The following is a 5,262-nucleotide window of genomic DNA, read 5'->3' as shown; positions in this document are numbered from 1 at the left end:
TTCCCACTTTCATGACAAAGATTAAAAAAAACTAAAGATTATTTGGGTACCATTTTTAAATCAGTTTTTATCTACTTAATTATCATACCATCCACCCCTCACTTAACTGGGTTTCTGATCACATCACAAAATTGTTTGTTACTCTTTCCTGAGATCGAGTTATATCAGCATAATGTATTTAGGAAATGAAATAATATGTGAGGATGACTTGCATAGAGCACATAAATTATATGCTCCCCCTTTCCCACAACCCATTTAGAAAGGGCAGTGATAGGAGGGAATGACTTTTGGGGGGTGGAGGAGACATTCTGCCTGGGGAAGAAGCAGATAAGAGGAGGACACCTACAGCTGCATAAAAAAAGGGTCGGTGGGAGATTTGTACTTTCTGTCTCCCCAAATCCTGTCAGTGCAGCATTACAGCGAAGTGGGCCTAGCTCAGGTTTCCTGTCTGGGCCTCCTGGAAGAGGATCACCCTGACAATTTTCTTTTTGACAAATCCGTGTTTCTGATAACCAACCTGTTGCTTTCAGGGAGTTCATAAATCTCCTTTTTTCTGTTGTTCAACTATATTTTGTCAAAATCTATATTGTCAGAATATTATCGACAAATTTTTGTGAACTTTTTCCCTTCACATGTAAGATAGTGGTAACACCCATTTTCCTAATGAAGCATGTCTCTAAATTAGACAACTACAGAAGAAAGATTAAATATTGAAAAAGCGCCTGGGATAAGAAACAAAGTTTTCTGCTTTTAAAATTGCTGCATGTTCCCATTCTAGTTCCATCCTTTCCTGGAGAAGAATGAATTTGTCAATATTTCGGACTTTGAACTCTACATGGACCGAAATGGAGAGGTAGCAGCAGATATGGGCATTTGGGGCTTCTTGGTTCTTCCCAGGGGTGATCCCAGGAGAGAGACTCTGGCGTATTTTGAAAGACAGAGACTTTCTATCAGAAAAAATGTTCTTTCATGGCTAAAGGTGCTCAACAAGGTAGGAGAAAGTTTGGTGTCTTCTCTCCATTTTCCAAAGCCTGAGGTCCCATTTCAAGAGGGCTGATGCTATTCCCCAAAGGTGGTTGACCTTCAGCGAGAATTGAATCTGGACAGTAGAAACCGGATTTTTTCCCTTAGGCTGATTGGGAGGCATCGGTATTGTTCCATTTTGTGGACCCCGTAATATTAAGGGTCTCCATCAAATGGGTGAGAATCCCACAAGGGCTGGGGAATGTGTCCCTAGTAGCTTCTGGTTGTTTGCTCCTTGTGCCCAGAATAGCAACGAAGGCGGCAATTCTGCTGAATTGGCCTGAATCCAGGCTTGGACCGTATCAGATGGGATTGAATCGTGAGTGGACGGAGGTCCTTTTGGCCCCATTGGGGGAAAGAAGCTTCTTCTCGTGGTGCTTGGGGAAAAGTGTCCCCTGAAGGGGCAGCTCCATAATCTGGGAGGATCTTAAGGAGGCCGGACCTGACCACAGCTCTCCATGCCTCCCTTTCACCCTCCCTGGGATGGAGCAATGGGCCTTCTGCTCCTAGGAAGCAGCTCCAAGGCTTTCCGTTCATCTGAAATTATGAAGATTGTTCTGATATCACACCTTAAAATTATGGGTGTGAGAAGAGGGGAGAAATGCTTGTTAATCGGGTCATGAGAAGGAACCGGCTGGTTATCATTTAATGCTGAAATCTTTTCTCAGTTCCATCCAGGGGTGGGATTCAAATTTTGTAACAACCGGTTCTGTGGGTGTGGCTTAATTTGTGGGTGTGGCGTGATGGTCACGTGACCAGATGGGCATGGCCAGGTGGCCATGTGACTGGCAAACCAAATACAAGTGGTCCTCGCTTAATGGCCAGTTGCTTAGCAAGTGTTCTAATTTATGACTGATCTCCCCAGAGCTCCTTGATCTGTTTTTGGAGTTTTGACAACCATAAACACAAACACACAAACACACACGTGCACACAGCCTTCTGATCCTGCTATTCTTTGATTCTGTAAGGATCTCCTGCTGGAGCAGGGGGTTGGACTAGATGACCTCCGAGATCCCTTGCAGGCCAGCCGTAGATTTTTGTGTTGCTTCAAAGAGTCTTCTGAAGCCAGGATTTGTGTCCTTCCTTCTTCTCCTTTTTTCTCTCTCCCTCCTTCCATGTATTTATCTATCCATTCATACATCTCATTCACTTTCTCCTCCCTCCGTCTGTTCCTTTCTTTTTCTTTTTGTCCCTTCCTTCCATCTCTCCCTTTCTTTGTCTATCCCTTTTCTTCCTTTTGCTTCCTTTCTCTCTTTTCTTTCTCTTTCTCTTTCTCTCTTCTTTCTTTTCTCTCTCTTCCTCTTCTCTCATTCCCTCTATTTCACTCTTTCCCTTTCCCTGTGTATCACTCTCTCTCTTTCTCTAACTCCCCCCACTCCACTGTGTGTGTGTGTGTGTGTGTGTGTGTGTAAAAGAGAGGCATGGATAAGTCTGACCAGGTCTGGTCTCTTTAAGAACCTCCCCAACTATGAACCGGCCCTTTCAGAGGACACTTTTCCCCAAGCAGGACGAAGCTTCTCTCCCAATGGGACCAAAAGGACCTCCACCCAATCATGATTCAAATTCATCTGAATTCAGGCCCTGGTCAACAGAATTCCCTTTTTTCTTTGCTAGTTTGGGCACAAGGAGCAAATAAACCTGAAGCTCTTCGTGACACATTCTCCAGCCCTTATGGGATTCTCACCAGTTTGAAGGAGATACTAAACCATAGGTGGTTCACAAAATGGAGCAGTGCGAGAAGGTAAGGGTGACGGTGGGGGAGAGCGAAGCGGCCGGGTCCCTATCTTCCCCTCTCTCTCCCCCACTCTGTGTGTGTGTGTGTGTATCTGTGAATGTGTGTGTGTCTCCCTCAAGCCAGCAAGCTGTCCTTGGTGCTCTTCGCTACTTCTTTCATTTCTTCTTTTTCAAATCCAGACTGGCTGAACAACGATTACCAGACCGCGATGGAAGCATCCATTCGGGTGACCCTCCTCCTCTTCCTCCTCCTCTTGCACCCGGCAGCTGTGGATGGATCAAGAGGGTGCAGTTGTGTGGGGAGACACTCGTTCCTCAAGTGAGCAGCCACCCGCCCCATACTGGGTTTTGCTGTGCTTTGGCATTTGCTTGAGGAGCATTTCCCCGTGCGCATGCACCCTCCCGGTCCTGCCACAACCGCTGGTTATGAGAGGAGGAGGAGGAGGAGGAGGAGGAGGAGGAGGAGGAGGAGGAGGAGGAGGAGGAGGAGGAGGAGGAGGAGGAGGAGGAGGAGAAGTGTTGCCCGAAGGGACGCTTCCACCGCGGTCTAGCGATCATTGTTCAGGCAGTCTGGATTCAAAAAAGAAGAAATGAAAGAAGTAACGAAGAGTGCCAAGGAGAGCTTGCTGGCTTGGCCCAGCCTTGGCTTTCAGGGAGACACACACACAGAGTGGGAGAGAGAATTGGGAAGATAGGGACCCGGCCGCTTCGCTATCCCCCACCATCACCCTTACCTTCTCAGGGCAGGCGAGGAAGGGGAGGGTGAGGGGCAGGTCCAGCCGCTTCATAAAGGTGAAGAGGGGGCGACCAAGCACAGGCGAGTAGAAACCTGGGAACGGCGGCTCCTGAGGGGCTTTGAGGTCGGACGGCGAAGACACCGGAGGAGTCACTCAGGTAGACGTGCCCCCTCCACAGTCCCCCTCCTGTTGAAAGCGGCCATTCCCTGAGCTAAGAAGGCAAGGAGCTGCGGCTCGACTCACTCAATTCCTAGGACTACCCCAATGGTCCCAATTCTGCTAGGAGAGGGCGGCTCCCCCTGGCAATACCCCTTTCCCTCGGTGGTCTGACTTCCCGTGGCCCGCCTCCAGCCTGAACACCAGGTCGGACCACTAGAAGGCCACTTCCCTTCTTCTCAATGGCGCTCCTGTACCATCCACTGCAGGACCCTCCAACTCCTTCCCCAAATTCTCCCTCAACTTCGAAATGACAATGCCTGTTGCCTACATGGGTGCAACCGGGTGGGTGTGGCAGGGCCAACCAGTGGTGATTATTCTGGGTCCAACAATGGGGCTGCGGGCGGGAGAGGTAAGGGATGGTAGTCAAATGGGCCATGCTCCCTGATCTCCCTACCCCACATTTCTGCCTCACCGCCAGCAAGGGTCCAGCAGCTGCGTGAATCCCAGCTAATCCCATGTGGAGAGGCTCATGTTCTCCTGCTGCTGGGAAAGCAAGAGAGTCTTTCCCAGCACAGTGAAAAGTTTGCAACTTCCTCTTCAATAGGGAAACGGGCGGCTCTGTGTGGCAGAGAAGTAGCCTGCTTGAATCCTGTTTCTCTCTGCCGCCCGGAGCTGTGCCGGGAAAGACTCTCTTGCTCTCCCAGCAGTAGGGGAACATGAGCCTCTCCACATGTCTTCCAGTACAGCGAAATGTAGCTCGGGTCCCCACCAGTCTGCATTTCGCCTCTCGCCTGGATTCACCGCAGATACTGGGCCTTACCCGCTGGTGGTGGGGGCGGCGGGTGGTGGCAGCAAAAGGCAAGTCGGGTGGTGGTGGGGTTAAAGGTGACCGGCAGTGGCAGATAAGCGGCTGGGCCCCAAAGCTTGCAGATCCTCATTCACCCAGGGAGATCAGGCAGGGCCACAGTGGAAGGCATGCAGCAATGGCTGGCCTGGTGAGTGGGCAAAAGCAGGCTGCAGATGATGCTGCGCATGCACGATAATGACTGACTGGGAGAGGAGGGGAGAGGCAGGCAAAGAGGGGCGAGGCCAGTCAGTGGTACAATTTGCCAGTTCTCTGAACTGCGCAGAATAATAACAACCGGTTCTATAGAATAGACAGAACCAGTACAATCCCACCACTGGTTCCATCTCTCCAGATTTTTCTATTTAATAAAGTCCTTTTTTTGGCAATGTGAGATGCCAAAAGCAAAAGAGAGGAACTAAAGGAAGAATCTTTCAGGAGTTATATCTCCAACCATTTGTAAATAGTGAGAGATTTTGTCTTTACTTAAGTGAAGACCAGAGGCTAATATCTAATATCTTGTCTAATATCCATTTTTACCTCCATTTTCCATGGACGGAGAGTCCTAACATATTTCTTTGGCAATCCTACTTTTTTCTGCTCAGTCCTTTCCTCAATCTGAATGTGTGGAAAGTTGTCATCCTGGATTTGTCAAGAGGGCTCAAGAAGGAGAGCCAGTTTGCTGTTACGACTGCGTTCCTTGTCCGGAGGGGACCTTCTCCACTCAGAAAGGTGGGTGACACCAGAGGAAAATGGGAGGACTGG

This window comes from Notechis scutatus, chromosome Z (assembly GCF_049901735.1).
Source record: "Notechis scutatus isolate UNSWTSFEM ecotype Mainland chromosome Z, rNotScu1.2, whole genome shotgun sequence".
Classification (NCBI taxonomy): domain Eukaryota; kingdom Metazoa; phylum Chordata; class Lepidosauria; order Squamata; family Elapidae; genus Notechis; species Notechis scutatus.
The sequence above is the reverse complement of the archived record's forward strand: the minus strand, read 5'-3'. Positions refer to the sequence as shown.